The sequence below is a fragment of the Vipera ursinii genome (genome assembly GCF_947247035.1).
Source record: "Vipera ursinii genome assembly, chromosome: 2".
Taxonomy (NCBI): Eukaryota; Metazoa; Chordata; class Lepidosauria; order Squamata; family Viperidae; genus Vipera; species Vipera ursinii.
In genome coordinates, this window is record NC_139513.1 from 111,454,259 (window position 1) to 111,479,304 (window position 25,046).

The 25,046-nt window shown below is 40.8% G+C and overlaps 1 protein-coding gene across 1 annotated transcript in view; it reads right to left on the minus strand.

The window, feature by feature from the left end:
* The window catches only part of PIK3R5 (phosphoinositide-3-kinase regulatory subunit 5), a 57,924-nt gene extending 34,190 nt beyond the window's left edge, over window positions 1-23,734 (minus strand). The window contains exon 1 of the mRNA XM_083352332.1: window positions 23,579-23,734. The gene's annotated coding sequence lies outside the window, so the exon portion shown is untranslated. The remainder of the gene's footprint in view (window positions 1-23,578) is intronic.
* Between the last annotated feature and the right edge of the window lie 1,312 nt (window positions 23,735-25,046).

Below are 25,046 nucleotides of genomic sequence, written 5' to 3' on the forward strand. Positions count from 1 at the left end.
AAGTTTTACTTCTACATTCTGTTGACTTTGCCTATCAGTAATTCACAGATAGAACATACTGTTTTGGGAGAGGGGGACAGTTACCACAATGAGATGTACAAATTCTCTGATTGACAATCAAATCACATGGCTTTTATACTTCAGCCACACAGCCTTCTAGAGCTGGGCTGAAGGGATGAACTCAATTCCTTGAAACAGTACAGGGTGTTTCTTCAGTTCTATTGCCAAGTCAGTTTGGAATTTGGTGGCAATAGCTTTCCCAACCAGTTTTTCCTTGCAACCCACGGGGATGATTAAATGTTTAATAATTGTATGATACTAAACTTTGTTGCTAAACTAGAAACAAGGGACACCACTGATGCCAAATGGTGTCTTTACCCAGCCAAATTATTCCTGGCTGCTTTAGCAACTTGCCTTCTGCTCTGCTAATGCTCTTCATTCCAGAATAAAACGATTTAATTGGAAATCAAGAGCCTGACCTAATGTTCAAAATGTGAGTTGAGTATAAATCTGGGTATTTAGAATAGAACAAATTAGAACACTGGCAGGGATAGACAGCACCCCAGACGTTAGGCTCAAGATCCACATGGATCTTGACAGAGATGAATACTAGGCCCTAACTAACAAAATGAAATTCAATCTAGGAAAAATAAGGTTTTGCACTTAGGCAAGAAAAAACAAATGTACGGGTATAGATTAGATGAAACTTGGCTCAACAGCATTAGCTGCAAGACAGATCTTGGAATCCTAGTGGACAAGCACTTAAATATAAGCCAGCAGTGTGCTGCAGGTGCCAAAGGAATCCTAGGCTGCATTAGCACAGGGATAGAATCAAGATAATGAAAAGTGATACTACTGCTTTATATTGCCTTGGTAAAACCAAACTTGGAATACTACATCCAATTTTGGTCAGCACGATATAAAAAAGATGTTGAGACTCTGAAAAAAAGTGCAGGGAAGAGCAACAAAGATGATTAGGGGGCTGGAGGCTAAAACATATGAAGAATGTTTGCAGGAATTGGGTATGTCTACTCTAGTGAAAAAAAGGACTAGGGGTGACATGATATAAATGTTCTAATATTTGCAGGGCTGCTACAAAGAAGAGGGGTCAACCTATTTTTCAAAGCACCTGCAGGTAGGACAAGAAGCAATGGATGGAAACTGAACAAAGAGAAGCAACCTAGAACTAAGGAGAAAATTTCTGACAGAACAATCAACCAGTGGAACAGTTTGGTGTCAGACGTTGTAGGTGCTCCAACACTAGAGGCTTTTAAGAAGGGACTGGACAGCCATTTGTCTAAAATGGTATAGAGTGTCCTGCTTGAGCAAGGGGTTGGACTAGAAGACCTTCAAGGCCCCTTCCAACTCTTGTTATTCTGTATGATCAGAACAGCACAGAATACTTTATTTGACCAAGTGTGATTAGACACACAAGGAACTTGTCTCGAACAAAAGCACTTAGTGTACTTGTAAAACAACAAGGAAATAATAATTTTACTATGCGATGAATAATAATAATAATAATAATAATAATAATAATAATAATAAGAAGAAGAAGAAGAAGAAGAAGAAGAAGAAGAAGAAGAAGAAGAAGAAGAAGAAGAAGAAGAAGAAGAAGAAGAAGAAGTGGTGGAGCACCACTTGAATCCTATTGACATTGACAAATTCACCGTTAGTCAATTACAAAAGGTGGCTTTACTTGGAACAGCTTGTACCCTGCCACAATTTCTCTAACACTATCAAACATCCACATCTGCCTATCCCAGGTAGACAAAAATATCTGGAAATACTGAAGTTTGCAACCAGTAGAAAGAGAAAATAAGAGTAATAAAAGGATAAATAATACTACAGCCACACTCTATGGGTTAATATACATGCACATTACACAGAACCTAGTAGTCACTGTATGCTGTCAACTGTGAAAATTAGGAGTTCAGCAGAGTGATGGCACAAGGGGAAAAAACTGTCCCTGCGTTTAGTTGTCTTGACCTGCAGTACGCTATGGTACCATCCCGAGGGAAGAAGGTGAAACAGTGTCCAGGATATGAGGGGTCTACAGACAATCTCTCCTAGTCGTGGTCTTCTAGGTAGCCAGTGCATTATGAGCATAATCTTGAGTATTGCACAATAGGTGCCACTGTCATCTATATAGACTCCCTTTCCTCTCCAGACTTCCAATCTAGGTCTTTTTTATGTGAAAAAACCTTAGGAAATTAGAGGGGGTTTTTCTGGTAAATCCCCAACCTCATAGTATATCAATATTCCTGCATGTGCTGAGATTGTTCTAGGGGACTTCAAGATATGCACTGACATAATTAGAAGAAGACACATCAGAACTTCATGGTACCCATGATAATCATAGGGCCATCTTAACATGATATTAGTACAGCACACATGGCAGAACATAGTTTGGATTGGGTTTTCTCAGTCAAGTAGAAGAATAATATCAGGCCCAAGCCCAGAGACAACACAGAAAAATCCTATCAAACTCAATCCTTTATTTGCTTACACCTAACAGAAGCTTGTCAAACTAAAGTTATAACCTTCTAACCCAGGGGTCTTCAAACTTGGCCCTTTTATGACTTGTGGACTTCAACTTCCAGAATTCCTCAGCCAGCCCTGGCTGGCTGAGGAATTCTGGGAGTTGAAGTCCACAAGTCATAAAAGGGCCAAGTTTGAAGACCCCTGTTCTAACCTATTAGATATATCCTAAGAGATTCTATGGTGTGGCTACTCTGAACCTCTTTCCCTCTCCCCATCCAACTCCAGATTGTGCACTCGATTCCTCTCCACCTCTCTCTGGGAAAGCTCTGAGTTCAAAAATTCACTGGGAGTGGGGGTGGTATCAGCCTCTTTAGGAGAAGCTGTGATTATATTATTCATGAAGAATCCTGACCTGGGCCCAGACTATGAAGGTAACTATGGTTCAATTGCCAAAACCAGAATCACTAGAAAATGTTCGTAAGCAAGTGGATGTTAAATAAATCCTTGACCTCTTGTATGAAACTCTTTCTTTATATCCATTTTAAGCTACTTTAAAGCCTGATTTTGGAAACAGAAACTGTCTTGTTTACCTTGTGCTATCCCAAGCTTTAACAGCAAGTCCCCGCTTTTTTCTGTTTTCTGTAAAAGCATCAAAGGGCATCTTTTCAGTCAAGGAATTGTGTAATAATAATTATGTTACATTAGCATAGGATGATTAATTCTCATTTTAATGATTTCATTCATTTGTTCCCTTATTATTGATTGCCTAGACAATGTTACATGCTTGTGCAAATCAGCATTCAGAAAGGGAGAAGAAATGTTTATTTCTAAGCGCACTGAAAAATGGTTAAACCCACCCAAAGAGCCACAGAAGCAGGATCCTGAAGATAACAGACTTATTTACAGCTCACCTGTGGTTCATAAAGGAAGAGGAAGGCCAAAAAGGTATACCGGTAGTTAGATTCTCTGAAAACAATTTACCACAAGGATCCAAAGATACCAAATTTGATAAAGTTCTTTTTTCATGGCTCAAACTAAATGAGTCACCTACTGAAACACAACTGTGAAACTTTTTTTCTTAATGGACCAGTTTTGTTTTGAAAAATGTGGGTGAAAAAATGAAAATGTGAAGCTATGCTATTATTGAAAATGTGTAGTGGCAACAGGATGTGAGGCAACATATTCAACTAGTGAAGAGCTGCCCAGCTCAGAACTTCTGGACAACTCCAGATTTAGGAGATGGATAACAAACAGATACTGAATTGGAGTAGCAATGTCTATGATTCTAAAAAGCAATGACTAGAAAGTTCTACTTTTTTTCTCATTAAATGAACAAAGGATTCCAAATAAGATTTAAAGTCCCCTATCATTGCATTTGAAGCAGACAAATTAACTAAACATATTGTCAAGCCATTGATGCTACTTCACTCATAAAGCTAACTTCAAAAATGTAGTATTTTTAAATTTATTTTTTAAATTTAAAATCCAAAGTGTTGCCTAATTAACATTTTGTTAGGAAACACAACAAAGCCTCTCTATATACCCATAACTAGGATATGTGCCAACCAGACCCACACTTGTAGAGTTTTAAGAAGCCACTTTATTGTTCTATGCCTGTTTCACAGGAATCTCCCCAGACTGGTAGCTTTAGCCTGGGAAAGGCAAACTAAGGCTCAATGGGATTTATTTATTTATTTATTTATTTATTTATTTATTTATTTATTTATTTATTTATTTATTGGGGGGGAGACCTTGCCCTCTTGTGTTTATGTGTTGTGTTTACATAACAATTCCAGACTAATTTCCCACTTGAGTCCTTTCTGTTTGCATAATAATTCCAGACTAATTTCCAATTTCAGTCCTCCTCTGACTGGGATAGTTGCTCTCCAACACTGTGCCAGTTTAACAACTTGACAAAGTCTTTTAGTAATCTTATCTACATTGCATATGATTCATCATTAATCCAACTCATGTATGATTTCCTGTGCTATATGTTTAACGAAGTGTTCCATTTTCATGAAGTAAACAGGAAACACAACAGGAACAAGACCAAAGCTAAGAAATGGGATTTTTATTACATGTTCTCTTAATAGAAGATAAGCTATAGCAAGTCCATAATGGTAGTTAACTGCATCTGTTTAGTACAGGGTTGGTAGCAGGGAGTTATGTATCTTTTGTGTTAAGGATATTCTATCTTCTAGCCCCATGAAGAAGGTATACCAGTTGAACATGAGTGATTGTGAGAAGGGCTTCCCAAACCAGAAAAAAAATGTAATTGGCAGACAAAATGTATTTGCGAAAAGGCCCTCCTGCCGGCAATGGGGGAAAAGCCGCGATATGTTGCGTGATGTCACGTGACATCGCGAGTTTGACATGCCTGGTCTAAGATAATCCCCAAATTTCAAACACATTTTGCTTAGGAAAGTGCAATCCTATTAAGATCTAAGGATTATAAATCCTTGTAAAAGAATGCCCTTGAATCTTTGTGTACGTTTTGAATAAAAGTAGAAACAATGTCAAAACTGTGATACTTTGATACTCTGCCTAGTGAGAACTGGGGGTAGATTTCCAACAACAACTAGAACTAATCCCAGAAGAAGAAGTAGACACTACAATATGCTTTCCCCTACTCTCAGCTCCTGAGACAGTCTATAAGGAACACATGAGTAATGGAATCAAAAGTTGATGAGAATCAAGTAGAATCAGAAAGATTATATGACCCCTGTCCTTGTCATCCATAAGTGCTATTTCATTGCTATACATAGTCCTGTAGCCCAACCAAAAAGTGTCTGAATAATCTATTTCTTCCATTGCCTCCTGGAGCTGCCTTCCATGACACATTAGACTTCACTGTCACCAGCACTGTCATTATTCTTTGATGCAACTTCACAAATTCATTGAATTAAAATATGATGATAAAGATTGCAGAAACAGTGTGCAAATCAGACTCCAACTTCAATGCAGTTTTTGAAAACCAGAATGAGCACAGCAGAAATTATATCAGATTTAGGAAAGAGTCATGCCTGTACTGTGTACCACCAGAAGCATTGATATATTTCATTTCTGAGCTTGCACTGGGACAAGTTTCACCACTTAACCAAACATAAAGACCATATGGTAGGACAAGTCCAATCAGATATGATTTAGTGAGGATCAAGGCCATCTAATCTGTATTTCTCCTAACTTTTTTGTTTGAAACTTTACCTCATAAAGTTGCTGTTTACCCTGAAGCTACATGGAAAGATTTGTTATACATGGCAATATTTTATTCACATATTTATTATGACTTTATTCAAATTTCATCAAGAATGTTTACTTTGAACAGCATTTACTCTACAAATAGAGAGGAACATCTGAAACCTCCTAATAGGGTAGTGCAAGCATCAGTGAAGCCAACAGAGGAAGGATGAGGCTGACGGGAGTTTCTTAGAAATGCAGTATACCAAAGACCACATACATTTCTGCTGATTTTTTTTCAGTTATGCTTCTCTGTTTTCAAAGAAGAAAAAGGAAATAGTTGAAAATGAAAACAATTTTTTTGAATTAAAAACATATTTGTTGTAATAAACAGCTATCCATAGTATTGTTCTGGAAAAACAACGTGACATACCCATATATAAAGTAGTAGTAATGTGAAATTGCAATGAGTAGTTTTTAAGTGTCTGAACTTTCTGAGTTTCCTTCCTCAAAACTGAAAATGAAGAGACCTCCAGTGAGCAGTTTTATAGCATCAAACTCATATTCTGGACTTCCAATCAAACAAAGGCCTTTCTTCCTCTGACACTCTGACATAAACATGGCATATCAAATTAATCTATGCATAGTCCTGCATTTCAAAAGAATTCCAATTGAGCTTAATGAGAGCTATCGCTTAGAAAGCATGAGCCAGAAATAACTTGTGATCCATCAACAGAAAATAGAATTCAAGAGCAATCTTTCATATTTTAGATCCTAGTTTCTTATTTCCTAATTTCCAATACAAGTCATGAATACCAGGAGTCCATGAATACCAAAATACATGTTAACAACTATAGTACATCACTATCTCTATGTCTAGGTTTCTGTATTCATGTGTGCTCCAAACCATTCTTAGGAAATCAAAATATAAAGGGATGCATTCAGAGCTTTATCTAGAATATGTTTCCATTCCCAGGAGGGAAGAAAAGTAAAGAGTGTTGAGACCATTCTTGGAAGCTAGAGGGCATTGTGAGAAATAGTTTGCCTTTAGACCAGACATGTCAAACACAAGGCCCAGGGGGCGCATCCGGCCCGCAAAGTGGTTTTATGTGGCCCGCGAAGCCATCCTAGAAACAGTGAGGGAACGGCCCCCACTGCCTTGGCCCTGGCCCAGAGACCCTCCTTCTGCCAGAGACCCTCAGATCTGTCCCACTCCTGCCCAGGCCCCCATAGGCACTCTTGATGCGAACGATGTAGAGCTGGCCATGCCCACCCAGTAGGCCATACGCACTCTAGCCACACCCACCCAGTAGGCCACGCTCACCCTGGCCATACCCACCTGGCCCCTTGAGGGCAACTGCAATGCTGATGCGACCCTCAATGAAATTGAGTTTGACACCCCTGCTTTAGGCAAACTGGGCACACCCCATATTGACCATTTTATGGAATGCCCAGAAGCTGCGTTCAGAATTTCAGATGTGCCCATCAGCTCAAAATGTTAGGAACTCAATTTAAAATACCTAATTTCTGAGACACTCATGTTCATAAGAAATCATTTATTTGACAAAACAGGTTAGATTAAGTTAAAGTAAAGCAACAAAGAGAATATACAAGAAGCCCAAACTGTGGAAATTACAGATTATACTGTGAATGTCTTAACAGCACCATTGCCACCCCACCTCCTTGGTAATGCAAATTATCTACTAAAAGCAAGTGTAGAAAGGAAGTAGGGAAGCCCAGCACTGCCAGTTTTCCTGAGATGGAGTATTGACACTTCACTTAGAACTTGTTCAAATTTAGCACCTGAAAATTACCAATAATTCTTTGTCAAACCTTGAGAAACCAAACTGACAATGAACTCTAGGTCTTACTTACATCTTCCTGCATAAATGTACTCTCTAAATCTGGCCATTAATATCATCTTACATCCAAAAGTGGAGTGTTAATTGCATTTGAAACATTCCATTCTTTTTCCTGTGCAGCCTCATTCCTAAATATCAACCTGTGTCCCTTTTCTCACACAGAAAAACTAAATCTGAGGCAGCAGATGTCTAAATCTAAGCTGCCACTACGCATCTAGATTTGTTTTTTAAACTAGCACTGAGTTCTATAAAGCCATATTTCCCCTAATCCAGACCAACAGATGAAAAGAACAAAATCTACACAACTCCTCAGCACTTTTCTGGCATGCCAAATTTCTCACTTGCACATGTGAACACATATTTATTTTATTTTTATTTTAATTCCATTTATATCCCGCCCTTCTCCGAAGACTCAAGGCGGCTTACAAGCTTAGCAGTAGCCTTCATTCTATGTATATGCCTGCTTATTAGGGCTTTCACACACACACCCCAGCGGCATTATTACAAAGTCAGCTTAATTGCCCCCAACAATCTGGGTCCTCATGTCTAATATCATGTCTAAATGCTGCTGTCCAAACAGCGGGAAGAGAAACTCTTCTGTTACTGATTTTTTATCTTAAAGCAGCACGTGCATCATGATTTTCAGCCCCTCACATATTATTCAATAATTCCTTTAAAAGTTCAGAAAGAAAACATTCCTTTTGTTGGAAAGTAAATAAGCACAATTTATCTCAAGAGTGAAATCATTTGAATGGGTACTGTGACATAGATTACAAAGAGGGCTATAGGAAAACAAAGCATTTAAGAAAACCTCAAGTGAAAATGCTGCCATTCATCAGTAAGATTTCCTGGATGACAACTATGCTGAAGAAATTTGGGGCATAATGTCTTTCCTGGTTCAATTTCACCATTCTGACAGAAAGCAGAGGGACCAATTTTGCAAGGCAGTAGTCAAGCAGTAGTCAAAACAGTAAAGAGCTTCTAGGTGATTGAAATGTACTCAGAAGTAAAATAAACTGCCATTGAACACATAGGGGATGTGAACCAAGCAAAAAGAAATTTGTACATCAGGATCCTTAGTGGCGCAGTAGTTAGAATGTAGTATTGCAGGCTAACTCTGCCCCACAGCCTGGAGTTCAATCCTGACTGGCTCAAGGTTGACTCTGCCTTCCATCCTTCTGAGGTTGGTACAATGAGGACCCAGATTTTTCAGGGCAATACGCTGACTCTATAAACTGCCCAGTGGAGTGTAAAGCACTGTGGAATGGTACATAAGTCTAAGTGCTATTGCTATTCCAAATTTCTTAGTAGACTACATAGCTTCCACTCTAACTCACATACAACTTATATGGTGACCCCTTATATGATGGCCCCTATAGCTGCCTTATCAAGAGAGATCCCGTCACTTTCCCAATGTATGTATTGTTACAACTGTTGCTCCCACATAAACCAACTATCTTGTAAAGAAGCGCTGGATTCCATTCAGATGAATTTCATTTTAAGTTTCCATTTCATACTATAACCAGCATTTATTTTCCAACAAGAGCAAGTCTATTGCATCAGATCCACACACATAACAGAAATAGAAAAATGCTGAATTCATTTATGGAAGAACAATTTAACTGGCTTGGAAGAATGCTTACATCACTATGGTGAGATATAAGCATCTTACAGGAGACCAGATTTTTCCCAAGTTCTTGTTTTGCTTTAATCAAAGAACCCATCTAGTTAATTCTGAGAGGACCTGATATTTTTCTAAAAATATAATTTCACCAGATCTTCCATAGCCTGAGAACATTAACTACTATAGCTACCCAGGAACAAAAGAAGCTTGGGACCTTTACTAGCACAAATCAAAGTATTTAAGTCTCCTGTAAATACATGGACCACCATAAAGAAGAAACTAGCATACCAATTAGTAGATCTGGGCCTTCCTGAAAGGGGGATGCTTAGCCCAGAGAGAATAAGGCCACTAAGAATTAGGGCAAAAGAGAACTCAAGATCAAACACTTCATAAAGTTTACTTTCACAATCTCTTATTGATCTAATTGATAAGAGTATCAGACAGAATATATTCTGGGAAAAAGAAGTAAAATTGCCATTATTCAATTCCCACATGGAGTAGAATGCTTGATGCTGGTATATAGAAAGCCTGCATTTCACTGGGTACAACCAAATAAAACTGCAATGTCTAAATGTTGGTTGTGCAAACTGACACACAAAATGAAACAAAGGAACAAACCAGCTCATTGGTAGTTTTTCAAAAGCAACACTGAATGAGTTGCATGCCACTATATGTGAAACCAAAAAGACAAGTAGGTTTTCCTTTTAAGGTGTTTAGTCTTTATTCATTTTTAAGAAACACAAATTTTCCTGGGACGAGATCATCTTCTTCTGATATATGGCCTTTTGTATCCTATATAAGCCAACCTGCTTTAAAATAAAAAACCTCACTCTTAATACCAGTGAATAAGCAGGGGTTGTTTTCTTTTACAAGTAGAACTATACATCACTTACAGATGATAAGTAGCTCATAATGTGGCATTCCCTAAACCAAGTTGGTCATAAACTCTGGACTTATTTGGAAGTTTTGTAGCACTCAGAAGAGGGAAATGCTGGGGAGAAACCGTATTATGGTTAAGGTGTAGAACTAGCAACAGCATGGCCTCAGGTTCAGGTTGACCCGTAGCCACAAACTTGACAATTGACTCTAGATCAGACATGTCAAACACAAGGCCCGGGGGCCGGATCCGGCCTGCAACGTGGTTTCATGCGGCCCGCAAAGCCATCCTGGAAACAGTGAGGGAACGGCCCCCACTGCCTTGGCCCTGGCCCAGAGACCCTCCTTCTGCCAGAGACCCTCAGATCTGTCCCACTCCTGCCCAGGCCCCCATAGGCACCCTTGATGTGAATGATGTAGAGCTGGCCACGCCCACCCAGTAGGCCATACGCACTCTAGCCACACCCACCCAGTAGGCCACGCCCACCCAGGCCATACCCACCCAGCCCCCTGAGGGCAACCGCAATGCTGATGCGGCCCTCAATGAAATTGAGTTTGACACCCCTGTTCTAGATCAATTGTTCTCTATCAACCCATCCTATCTCACAGGGTTGTTATGGGGAAAAATTGGAAGGAGAGCTATGCACAATGTGCATAAACCAAATCTGCTATTCATTCAAAGTTGTCTCCAGATTTTTTAATGTATTCTTCACATCAAAGGAAATAAATACTCGTGACTTTCCAAAACAGCTATGTAGAAATTCTAACCTCCCTCTATGCACATGTCCACACAAACACCCTATGCTCGTAGGATTTTCATTGGAGAGAAATCCGTGGTTTCAGGAACTTAAACTGAGACTGAAACAAGATCCGCCCCCCCCCCCAGCAAAGTTTGTACACAAGATGAAATTTTTCCCCTGTAAGAAAGCAATTATAAATAAGCTATCATTCTCCTACATGTACTTAACTGAGACCTTTTATCTGTGGAATCTGGGAAAAGTAGAAAGAAGAGTCTTAGTGAGCAGGGAAAGGACTGCTGCAAGATACGGTAGTTAGCTGCAACACAACACCAATGATAGGGGCACTTGCAACATCTCATGAAATCACTTCTACAACAGTTAACATGATGTTCCTGTCTTGCTAGAAGGGAAGTGTGTTTGTGCATGGGGAGGGGGGAAGAAGCAAAGAGTGTTGAACAGCAGCCGCCAAATGATAATTTAACACTTCACACTTCCAGTTCCTCTTTGCATCTCCACTTCCGCTTTTGATTACCAAGAGTGTTCTCACTCGGAAAAGTTTGCTTTTACCAGCCACTTTCTCAACTGGTTTCCAAAATATTCCCCATCTGTAACTGCGGGCAGGCAGAATTCCCTACTTCTTTCTGTAACAATTACTCAGATTTTGTCCTGTCACTTTATATCAAATCAGTTATGTCAATTGTTGTCCTTTCCTTGTTCCAAAGGTAAATGATGAACCTGAATGAGAAACAACTACTAGAAAAGTAATTTAAAAGTTTAGACAACTCCAGGTAGAATTAGGAGAGAAAAGAAGATGCATTTAATAGCCATTACAATCAAAAGGCTGTTGAATGGACTGCAGGATATAAATAATAATAATTTAAAAAAAATCTCCCTACCCATCAACCCAACAAACAAGGACACAAGGCTACTTAACATTCCCAGAGAGTTTTGCAAACACAGAATTCTTGAGAACTTGTTTACATTGCAATGCACCAAAGTACAAAGAAATTTATTGTGCTGCCTCATTCTCAAAAAGAATGGAGCCTTTATCTCTCTCTGTCTCTCTCAACAACTGCCATAACCTCTGAGAACCCCTATCAAATGATAAGCAATGGCAACTTCTTTTAGAGAGCTGTGTAAGCATCACTGAAAACAGCATCTTTCACACTCCACTATCTTTGTTTATCTGGGACCTCTGCTCCCATCATCTGCCTTTGACACAACATTGTCTCTAATCAGTTTTAGAGTATATCAAAGGGGGACATTTTTTTACAATTCCTGACACATGTATTAGTTTGTTTGTTTGCTTAGAACATTCATATGGTCCCCCGTCTTAAATACATAAATCTGGGTACTTCACAACCAATTTATAAAATTATTTTTTTAAAAAAAATATCTATAACCAAACAAATAATCCAATACAAAAGAAAACAAGACGCCATGTAACAACTTCACGCATACACAAATGTCATTTGTTTGTTTATTTGCATCCCACCTTTTTATTTTTACCAATAAGGTGGTGGAAAGATCCAACACACTTTCCTACTCCTATTTTCCCCCCCAAACAACCCTGTGGGGAGAGTTAGTCTAAGGCAGACATGTCAAACACAAGGCCCGGGGGCCAGATCCGGCCCGCGAAGTGGTTTCATGTGGCCCGTGAAGCCATCCTGGAAACAGTGAGGGAACGGCCCCCACTGCCTTGGCCCTGGCCCAGAGACCCTCCTTCTGCCAGAGACCCTCAGATCTGTCCCACTCCTGCCCAGGCCCCCATAGGCACCCTTGATGTGAACGATGTAGAGCTGGCCACACCCACCCAGTAGGCCATACGGACTCTAGCCACGCCCACCCAGTAGGCCACGCCCACCTAGACCATACCCACCCGGCCCCCTGAGGGCAACCGCAATGCTGATGCGGCCCTCAATGAAATTGAGTTTGACACCCCTGGTCTAAGGGAATATGATTGGCTGAAAGTCACACAGCTGACAGGCAGGACTTGAATACACAGTCTCCTGCTTTGTAGCTTGATACCTTAACCATTACACCAAATTAGCTCTAATATCAAGTTTTCTAATATCCTGCTCCTAATGCCTATGGAATTAGTGGCCTTCTGCTTGGTGCTTTCTGAATCTCAGGGGTGAGGGTGTTTCACAGGACAAATGATATGTCGAAGAAATCCCATCTCTTTAGCCCTGCAAGATGACAGTGTTTAAAAGAGACATGGAACATGCTGAATCTATCAGATCTGGTAGAATGGCTGAAACCCTTGACGATGGGTAGTCCCACATATGAAGCCTGGCCCCATGCCATGCAGGTTTTTCAAGGTGATAACCAGCTCCTTGAGTTGCATCCTGGAAGCATACAGGAAGGTAATGCATCTCGTAGTGCATTACCTTCCTGTATGGCAAGTTTTGTAGCTCTCAAAATTATGCATGTGCACTTTGAAACCTTTGACGCTTCTGTGTATTCTTCAGAATCCTGAAGAACATTCTCATGTTGTAAGGGAAGTAGGGTTGTAGGTAAACCAGATGGGAAATGGCTAAGACATGAGTGGAAATGAGCAAATCTCCAGGCCCAGGAATGGGCACAAGATGAACCTCTGCAAAAGGCCACTGACCAAAGTTGTCACCTGCTTTTTCAGCAAGAGCCATGAATCAGGAACAGTTAGTCCTCCAACTCTGTTTGGGAAAGTGCAAATTCCATCAAGAGTTAAAAATTAAAAATCACCAGATTCGGGTGTGTGTGTGTGTGTGTGTCAAAAATCCAGGGTCACTTGGTCTTGACAATTTATGGCAGAGAGCAGTAATCAGGTAACATGCACATTAAAGGTTTAACTGATCCATTGACACATATACCATCCAAGCAAGCCTTTTTCCTAACCAAGCCTATTTGGGGTATGGAAGCTTTGCTGGAGGTAGGGGAAAGAATGGGTTATAGTTACAACAGGTAATGAATAGAAGGCTTTAATGTCCCTGAACTCCCACAACTTCCACTGCTTCAATGATGAAAAATGGAAAAACCACATTCAACAACCTTCATCTTCAGCACAGGTGCAAAGGCATGAAAGATCTCTCAACCTCAGTCACTTTTCCCTTGCTTTTAAGGATCTAAGCAAAAATCATTGCAACTTTTTGGAAGAGAACTTATAAACCAATAAGAATTACTATTTTTTTAAAAAAAAATCACAAAATTTGTCTTTAAAAGCCCAATAGTTGCTTTAAAAGCGACTGTTACAACAAATAGTTTATTGCAGAATATATGTAATTTCATGAAAAAATATATATAAGGAGGAGAATAAAATGTCGATTGTGAGGTACTTTATATGCAAAGAGGGTTCTTGTTTTCTGTCATCCAAATGTCTTTTTTTTAAAAAAAATAGAGAGCTCTCAAAAATTTATAGTTGCACAAAATGCAGAGTGATTCAAACATGATCTTCAGTTGGAGAAGTGGAGGACATGCCAGATTGGGGAAAACACAAGATTGAATATACAGTCATGAATCAGCCGAGGCAGCAAAATGGCACTCTTTAGTACACACACATGTGTACTTCACAGGATGAAGAAATACAAAACTATCTAAAGCCAGCAGTAACACTTTTCAGTCTAGCACTGTTGTGTATTGTCAACACAACAGTGTAGGGCTTTAAGCAAGAGATGTTGCGTAACATCTATTTAAATATATTTCATACAGAAGAAAATAAGTTATTGACTGAAAAATACAACAGAATTTCCAGTCTTACTTTTCTTATAAATCTCAGGCATTTTTGGTGGGAGCTATACATCTATACAAGAGTTTTAGGACATGGAAAAGAAGCAAGCAGGAGAATAAATTGGCTGAAATATTTAGTGCCAGAGTTGCGTACCACCATTTCTAACAAATTTTATTAAAACTCATAAGTACAGCTCACTTCAAAAGATGCCTGGAGTGACTAACATTATGTAGGATTTAAATGGCAATGAAGGAGGGGTGAAGGGAAGAGAAGGTGTTTCTGCAGATACAGGTTACACATGTCATAGATCACAAGTATCTTTTTCATTAGCAATTATAATGTGTTAAAAACACATTGTGTTTGTTGAGACCTTCTGAGACTGGCTTAAATCTAGTATGTGAGTATGTGAGTTCTCATTGAATTTGACTGGGAAAGTTTCTTTTTTTCCCCCCGAAAAATAGTTATTCTGAAATCTGCAATGAAGAGTCTTGGGAGGCAGAAATGTTCTTTTCCTTGCCTTGAATCCTGATATCAAATTTGTGTCCATTTTTTTTGCACAGAGAGGGTATTGTTTGCAGACATGACATGTATCACATTAAAGACATAGCAACTGAAGTTGCCTCTAATCTAGTTTGTGCACTTGTTGATGCCTCTGATTATGTTGTTGATGTATAGGTAGGGGGAATCTGGATTTGCTACAGTATGCGAGAGAGGGATGCATCTTACTGGCAATAAGCCGTTTATTACTCTTCCCCAATCTAGTGTCTATATAGGTTCCTTCAACTTTGTTTTTTTAACCATGTTTTTTCACTCCCATACTGTCAAAGGATTCGGTGTTTTCATAGACAGAAATTAGGGGATTTCCCCACCCTCCGACTACTGGAGAAAACAAACTTCAAAGTGCTGAAAATATCTCTGAGATCTTGATCTAGACCAGAATTTTGTGTTCCAGCCCACAATTCTTCCACCAGTTTGCAAAGCAATCTCCCAAGAAAGTTACAGGTAATTCACACATTCACTGGGGCCAAATCAGGAACTACATCGGCCATCCTTATTTGGAGCTCTCCAGAGTTCCAGTCTGTTCAGCCTGGAATGCTGCAATATCCAAAACGCTGTGAGTTGTGCTAACAATATATCTTCGGGGGAACTGAATTTGCTAAGGCTTTGGGGATGAACAGTCTTAGTCCAGGATATCTTAACCTTGGCAAGGTTTAAAGATGCTGACAGGGGAATTCTGGGAGTTGAAGTCCACCCGTCTGAAAGTTGCCAAGTTTGAGAAACCCTACGGTAGTGAGTGCTGTGTTCCACACAACTTTGGGAGGGCTGAGAGCTCCAATTGGCAAGCAATGATGCAACTTGGCAGGACTGGTGTGTGGGGGGGGAGTTATTATGGGTAAAGCTGGGATAATATTTCTTGGTTTTTGTTTTTTGGTTTTTTGGTTTGGGGAATTAGGGTGGGAGTTTCCTATTAGTCTTTCCCTCTTTTTAGGCTTATGGTACATCTTTGCATGTTTTTAGACTTAAAGTGGGTGGAAAGAAGACCATTGGTTTTTGATAATGGAAGCTAGAGGAGACTATAAAGATTGTGGTAAAGGGAATCACAAGACACAGGATGCCCATTCCTGATCTACCTAAAAAACCCATTCATAAATTTCCTAAATCTAGACTGATATTTAAAAAAATAACTGATTTATACCATCAATTTAAACTTTCACTGTTGGTATTTATTGATAGGTTTCATATATAAAGCAGAATGACTATGGACACAATTTACCTTTCTCTTGACATCAGAACACACAACACTTGTTCCCCTACCTTCCAATGCACAAATAAGTCCAGAAATTAATATTACCAATTCTAACAATTTTATGAATATTAAACTATTTTGGAAAAACCAGAAGAAGATTAATGCATAGAATTTGGTCATGAGTTCTGGTTGCTCCAAAATAATTAAATGTTCTTCAAATGGTTAAAAAGGTGATGGATAGACAGTGAGTAAAGATTTACATGTATTGTTAAAATTGGTTCCTAAAATCAGGAATTTATTTATGAAGAACTTTGGATACGGTGTGCTTGGATTGTTACAAAGAAAATTGGTATTGGAAAGACACCTGTATACAAGATATCAAAAGGTAGCTTGATAAAATGTGCACACTGTCCATTTTTAAGCAAGCTCATTATCATTTCCTAATACAAACCTGTTTACCCCATTTTTCCATACCTGACATGCATTTTCCCCAAGACTGATTTATTTCCAAACACTATTTCCTAATACATGCATTTTTATTTCTCCAATGTAAATTTTCTTCTCCAATGTTAAAAAAAGAGAACTGCCTAATAAATGTCAGGTAACTGGAAATAGGGAAGGACAATTGCCTTCCGGTTTATGCATTAAGTTAGATCAGTTCCTACTAAATATAATAGGAAGTGAATTCCATTGAAAGGTAGCAGGCCAAGTGAGGCTACCCAGAGCATGACCTGCACCCACCCAACACCTCACTATCCTGCATCTCTCTCTTATCCCAACATCTGCCCCCAGGGTTACCTGCTCAGAAATAGGTGCAGCTCTATTCTTCCATGGATTTATTTGCAAAGTGTCAAGGCATACGCAAATGTTTTGTTATTCCGCTGTCACTGTACATCTCCCTTTCTGACAGTCTAGCCCAGGGGTCGGCAACCTCGGCTCTTTTATGACTCGTGGACTCCAACTCCCAGAATTCCTGAGCCAGCATAGCTGGCTCAGGAATTCTGGGAGTTGAAGTCCACGAGTCATAAAAGAGCCGAGGTTGCCGACCCCTGGTCTAGCCAGTCTAGCCTTCCTGGTTTCTTATGCTGCAATAACCCCCCTCCCCTCCTCCCCCCCCCAAAAAAAAGATCTTATAGGGAAGGTCTTACTACTGGGCATTTCAATTTGGAAACTGCATGCCACCAAGAATGGATGAAAAAATAAGTAACAGAAAACAGCAGCAGCACCTCACACACAAACACACTTTCAGCAGTTAAAAAAATATCTATCTATCTATCTATCTATCTATCTATCTATCTATCTATCTATCTATCTATCTATCTATCCATCCATCTATCTATCCATCTATCTATCTATCTATCTTGCCACCAATTTTCCATACAAGGCAACTCTGTCAAATGCACTGCCAATAGAAATGTAACAGAAATTCTCAAACATCCTGAAAAACAGAAGCCTTTTTACAGGAGCAGAAAATGAAAACCCGCAGGGCAGCTTTTGTCCCAGCATTCATTTTTACTGCAGAAAGTTGTGACTTGCTTTGCAACGCGTGTTTCCCCCACCCCCCCACCCCCGCCATAGTAGCTATGGGGACATGGCTATGGGACTTATTTAGTCAACAAAAGTCCAGGTCAGCTGCCTTCAACCTGGCACCTTCCAGGAACATAGCTCACTAATCTCATTCTTTCCTGACAACATGGCTAGTACTTTTTTGGTTGGGAATAATAAAAGTTGTATTCCAATATTTTTGGCAGGAATCAGGCTGGGGGAGGCTGACTGATAAAACTGCCTTTGGAGACAAACACTTAATTCTTCCTATTCGCTGATATCTCAGAGTTAGGGAAATGTTTTAACATCAGACGTGGTAACAGCCGTCTCAGTCTTGATCCCAGATTAAAGATTATCTCTTGGCCCAGTCCTTGCACACACTTAACCACAACTTTAAAACCAACCCCAAGCGAGGATGTTAATCTTAACAAAGACACAATCAGCAATTACCAAATGTTTTGAGTGTCCTGTTATCCTTCTGCCCTGGGAAAGAGGAATAGTCTTTATGTCAGAACTCCTTTGAAATTCCTAGTTCCTAAAATAGTTTTCTCCCTGCCATCCAGGTTGCTCTATCTATTTAGCAGTAAGTGAACTATAATCGGCCTGCTGCCTTCTTAATGAGTCACCTATGAAGCCTGTAACCGTTGACCTGCAAGAAAACCCACCACCAAGAAATAAAAAGAAGTCACGAGCAGCGCTGTCATTCTGGATTTTGAACTCCTAAACCTAGGGGAATATTCATGGTATTAAAACAGTCACGATTAATTCTAATTTAGTTGCAATGCAAGACAAGGGGAGATGATTCCAACCTGAAGTTTCAGCACAACTGCCCTAATTCAGACTATGGAGAGCTATGCAGAGAACAGCACTGGATAGCAACATGATTTTAATCTAGGCCTCCCTGGCTGCAGATGGTATTACACCTCTGTTTTCACTCTTTGAAGCAGGTAAGAAAGAGGACTTAACATAATGATGGAAGCATTGAAAGCAGAAAACTCTTGTGCCTGCCAGCAGGTATTTTGTCATTTATGTAGTAAAGAATTGTAAGGCCAATTGCAGGCCCCAGACTCAGAACTCTTGTCTTTAGAGGTAGAGGTAGACAGAACATGGATGTAAGACAATCTACTGGCCAGGAAATGTGTGCCTATTTGACAGCTGCTACATTTTATGAATACAGATGGCTAATAACAATGGGGGGGGGGAAATAAAAGGAAATGCCAGCTGTCTGGATGGGAACTTGTTTATGCATTACTGTATATTTGAATACATACAGTATGGCGGTACTTGGAAATGAAAGAAAACATAAGGAAAGAGGGAGGGGAGGGGAGGGGAGAGAGAGAGAGAAAGAGATTTTATCTTCAGGGAAAAAAGCTTGGTTGAAACCCTGAACTCTGAAATAAGATTACTGTAATAATTTCTTACAGTCCTAATCAAAAATATATCTGAAACAATTTACTTACATTTTCTAGTGCTTTACAAAATATATGGATTTTAAAAGGAAGCATAGCACTAAAGTATCTTATAGTGAATACATTCACTGAACTATAAATGTGCCAGGACACAGAATTTGTTGCAGTCCTCCCATTGTTGTACACAGTGAGTCAACCAAATTAGTTCACTTAAAGTATTGGGGGAACCCTTTTCTGAAATCAATAAATTTAGAAATAATGTAATCCCAACTTGTCATGGGGAGGAAGCAAAAGCAAAACATGGAAAAGGCATACGTAGGTGCCTAAATGTACATTCATATACATACACAAGTAGAAGCCATACCAAAAGCTGCCTAAAATGTTTTAGCATCAGAGAATGAAAATTGCCTAAGCAAGTGTCTACTCAAACAAAATATACAAAAATGTTGTGAAGAAACTGACCGTTCTTAAAAGCAACGTATTGACTCAACATCCTAAGCGGGTGCCACGCTCCTTTGGTGAAGAGGATTGAAAGGGAGCATTTCTCTAATTGAGAAAATGCATATTTCTTCAGTTTAATATATCAAACGAATACCCTTTTCGTTTGGCTAGCTCAGGGGTCAGCAACCTGAAAAACAGTGAAAGAGCCCCTCGGAACCGGTTCCCTCACAAAAGGAAAAACTGGGAGCTGCAAAAAATATATGCGCATGCGTGTACATGCGCGCATGTGCAGAACAGGGTTTGACTGAAGAGTGGAGACAGGGCGAGATATGCACCTACCCTGCATATTTGAATTGACTGGTTGAACTTTTTTAGTCCCACTTTTCTTTGGGGGGGGACTGCACATGGCAGAGGACTGTGGCTCCGGAGCCGTGGGTTGCAGACCTGTGGCCTAGCTGTTCAGGTATATTTTTAACTCTTAAGGCTTTTTATGGCTCGTCTCTTATTCTGAAGTGCTGCATTCAGGGGAATAAAACAACACAACATAGACCTCTCTACTGACATGTGTTCCCCCTTGATTTACGGTAGATACAGGATACTATACAAGAAGGAAGGGGGAGCAAAGCAGCAAGCGTGTTTCCTACTTGGCCCATCCCTGCTAAAAATGTAAGAGAGAAAGAATCTTTAAACCATTCTGCATTTATATCTAGGATACTGTAAGTATCAATAACCTTATGTTGTTCTGCAGGACTGGATGGAATGTTGCTGCTTTAAAAAGTGTAACCCTACTTAACCCATACAGAAATGAATATTCTCTCATTGTTGCCTATGCTAAATACCAAACAGAAACAATGTAAAGGAAAATGAGAGAAAAAAATGAAATCGATAAGTAAGAAATAATGTATTAACCCATCCAGCCACGTGGATCTGGGTACAAACATTCTTTATAAGATAGAAATCTGCTGCTTTTAGCTTTAGCAAGAACAATAGAATTTAGAGTTATATACTGCTTCATAGTGCTTTTACAACATTCAGAGTCAGCATATTGCCTCCAACAATCTGGGTCCTCATTTTGGAAGGATGGAAAGCCAGGTCAGGATTGAATTCGTGGCTGTGGGCAGAAGACAATACTTTTAACCACCAGAGTTCTTAAGCTTTCAAGTGAACCAGGTAGCTGCAACCTGGAATTGCTCCCCAATCAGTCTACAGAGGACTGCCATTTGATTCAATCTAGTGGAATTTGCAGGACAAAGACAAAAAGTGGGATGGACGTTATCAACAGGTGGAACCAGAGCATAACACACCCATCGTCATCAGGTTTCTGTACAGGTTATTGGAAGCAAATATAGAATTTAATGGTACAGAAACAAGCCGTTGGCAGCTGTTTCTTCCTCACCACACCAACTATCTAAAATGTCTGTCATTACGAAAGTTGGACTGGGCAAAAATATTTGCCCCAGTTCTCATTTCTTAAATGAATGCTCTATTTTAGCCACTATAGAAACTCAGATTTCTATGCTAGATTTCCTGATACGTATAACACTAATTGAAACAAGTGCAGCAAAAGGAAGGAGAAGACTTGAGGGATACCTCTCTGAAATAGCTTCTGAAACCAGATAATAGAGGCAAAGCTTTGATTTGATAAATAAGGTTTTATGTTTTTTTTTCCTCCTTGGAAACCTACAAAGTAGGAAGCCAAACAGCCTTCCGGCAAACAAAGTAGCTCAGTTTCACTAATCAAAAGTTGTAAACTGGCTAGTCGCATGCCCAGGCAGACCAAGAAAAAATGAATTTAAAAAAAAAAGCCCTCTTCACTATGGACCCACGGAAAAACAACAAAAGTCCTCTGGTTGCAAACTTGCCATGACATCCCAAAGCATTTTTGTTATAGACAGAACAAGCTTTCCTATGGATGCACCATCTCCTAATAAATATTCAGCCTTGAGATCAAACCCCCCAAGCTTCCTTGACTGCAAGTTCTCCTTACATCATGAATCCACACAGCTCTCAGCTCATTATGACACATTTGATTGCCTGTCAAATTAAACAACAGCCTGGGCAAGAGACCATAAGAATCGATTATCCTTTATCAAGATAAGTATCTGCGGGGAACATGCCTCCCAGCAGCTAAAGACAATAGATGTGGAACTGACACAATTCACTTGTGACTGAAAAAAAAAGAAATCTGCATAGCTGCATGTCACAATGCTCAAGCAAAGGAAGAGAGATTGGCCAATGCTCCTTCAGCCAAGAACATTTCTGAATTTTTACCACAGCTCTGGGACTCCATTCACAAGTCTGGTTTCCACATTAACCTTCCTTCTTAACACACTACAAAGTCATCTTGTGGTGAGGTGCGATGACCTGTGTCCCCGTTTATTAAACCCCTTCATAATCTTACCCCTCCCTACTATGGCGGTGTGCAAAAATTAGCCAGCCTACTAATTATGTTATCTTGCATAATCCTTTGTCCGTGGACAAATCATGTCTAGTTTCAACCCCCCCCAGGAAAGATGTCTGTCTTAATGGGTCGAATGTGGATCTCCCTATCTCTCTCCTCACCCCCTCCCCCATCATAAATGGTTTAAAAGAATGAAGGAACTTTGTACACGCAGTGAAGTCACCATAGAAATAAACATCCCTGTGTGTAAACACAATGGAAAAGGTGGGAGCAAGATCCCAAGACCTTCGAAGGAAAGGGAGCGGAGTCCATACAACAGTCAAGGCTAAACAAGGATATCTTAAAATGCACCCCCTTTTGTTATCTCTGCAATCCCGAGCCCAGAAGCACAAGCACTATTCTGTTGCATCTGTTTACATTTTCAGCCTGACTCTCTAGTTCCTTCTCTAAAAAATAATGCGTCAAAGTAATGTTGCAACACATAAAGAAAAGTGGTTTGTTTGTTTGTTTACAAAGCGCTCAACTTCAACTTTCAAGACTCTCATCAAAGCGTTCAATCCCATAAAAGCTCAGGTTGAGATCCTGGACCCAACTCGCAGCTTGTAGCCCATTCCTGTACCGCTGCCGTTCGTGCTTCCCCAAAATGAGCGAATCCGGATTAAAAGTGCTGAGAGACAGTAAACATTGCAAATATTCTGAGGAAGTTCTTAGCATGCGGCGATCATCCTGGCTCAGACCCAGGATGATCCGGGAACCGGATTCCGCTCCTCCCCACACTCCGCACCCCTCTGGGTCTTACTTCGAGGCACTCCCGGCCACGGCAAATGTCCCACTTACGAGCAGCTCAGCCTTCTGCTCCGGTCTCCCACCTCTTTCTCTTTTGCCCAGGAGAAGGACAAAATAATAATAATAATAATAATAATAATAATAATAATAATAATAATAATAATAATAATAATAATAATAATAATAATAATAATAATAATAATCCCTTTTTCTTTTCGCGCTGAGCGGGAACGGAACCACCCCAAAGCTGTCATTTGGCCATCCTCGGACGATTTGCCTCTAGTCACTGGTAGCAGCTGTAGCAGCGGCCGCGACAAAGAGGGGCTGCCCACGCCGGCATCCGCCCCGAACGCCAGCTGATCGTTTGCAAAACCTCAGCGGAGATTTCTGCCCATTTAACTCTAACCCGGCGTTTCCCAACCTTAGGAACTTGAAGATGCGTGGACTTCAACTCCCAGAATTCCCCAGCCAGCATAGCTGGCTGGGGAATTCTGGGAGTTGAAGTCCACGCATCTTCAAGTTCCTAAGGTTGGGAAACGCTGCTCTAACCTCCCATTTACTCCGATGCCCGGCTCCACCACCACCACCCGTTCAAAGCATCCCCTCCCCGCCTGTTCACGCATCTCTCAGCTCTGCCGCTTGCCCGGAACCTTTACAACTAGCCCCAGAAGGCTATTTTTGCACCCGAGAAACCGATCCAACGATCGCCCGCGCCTGCCTCTCCCGAGCCATTCCGGACTGCCGCCCACTCCCCACAATAGCCTCTGGGGACGGCTGTACCTGTCCGGTGCCTCCTCCCTGAGTCTCGTCCTCCAGGCCCATCCTGGGCCGTAGCTCAGCTGCAGTCAGGCGCGGTTGATCTGCGAGTCCAGACGTCCGTGCTCAGCCTGCCGGGCTGCAGCCCCAATTTCCCCTCGCCGGGGTGAGGGAAAAGTACAGCTCCGAGCTTCAAGGCTGGGGCGAGGAACTTTCAAGCCCCGCCCCTCGAGGAAGGCGCCCGGCCTTGCGACACGCTCGCCTGCGCTGTAAGAGCGGAGCGGATCCGAGCGGCCTCCACCAATGGGCACCTGAGTCTGCCCTCCCTGCCTCTCGCCACACTCGTCTATTACGTCCTTGCCGTCGTTCGCGTTTGATTTCCAAGCCTCCGTCGATGTTCGAGTGTTATCTTTAGAAATCTGGCCGAACCTCACGTGCGGAGAGTGACAGCCTGCAATCTGGGGTTTTGTTGTTGTTGTTGTTGTCGCTTGTTTTACTTTAAGATCTTTCTTGCTTCTTCTTTACAATAATAATAATAATAATAATAATAATAATAATAATAATAATAATAATAATAATAATAATAATAATAATAATAATAATAATAATAATAATAATAAAGTTGGAAGGGACCTTGGAGGTCATCTAGTCCAACCCCCTGCTCAGGCAGGAAACCTTATACTTTAGCATCCCATATTATGGAATAGCTTCTCTGGGGAAGCAAAGGAGGAGTGGGGAAACTTAAACCAGAGAAAGCAGCAAGGAGATTTTTTTTCTCCTCTATCACAGGCTATCATAAGCTGTCAACAGGTAGTCCTGGACTTAAAACGGTTCAGTTAGTGCAGGAGTGTCAAACTCAATTTCATTGAGGGCCGCATCAGCATTGCATTGCGGTTGCCCTCAAGGGGCAGGGTAGGCGTGGCCTACTGGGTGGGCATGGCTAGAGTGCGTATGGCCTGGGTGGGCGTGGCCAGCTCTACATCGTTCGCATCAAGGGTGCCTATGGGGGCCTGGGCAGGAGTGGGACAGATCTGAGGGTCTCTGGCAGGAGGAGGGTCTCTGGGCCAGGGCCAAGGCAGTGGGGGCCGTTCCCTCACTGTTTCCAGGATGGCTTCGTGGGCCACATGAAACCACTTCGCAGGCCGGATCCGGCCCCCGGGCCTTGTGTTTGACATGTCTGATTTAGTGGCCATTCAAAGTTATAAAGGCACTGGAGAAAGTGACTCGTGGCCGCTTTTCACAGTCACAACCTTTCCAGCATCCCCTTGATCATGTGATCAAAATTCAGGTGCTTGGCAATTGGTTTACATTTATGACCATTACTGTGTCCCAAAAACTTGTGATCATCTTTTGTGACCCTCTGACAAGCAAAGTCAATGTGGAAGCCAGATTTACTTAACAACTGGGTTACTAACTTACCCACCTGTGGCAAGAAAGGTTATAAAATGGGCCAAAACTCACTGAACAAATGTTTTACTTAACAACAGAAATT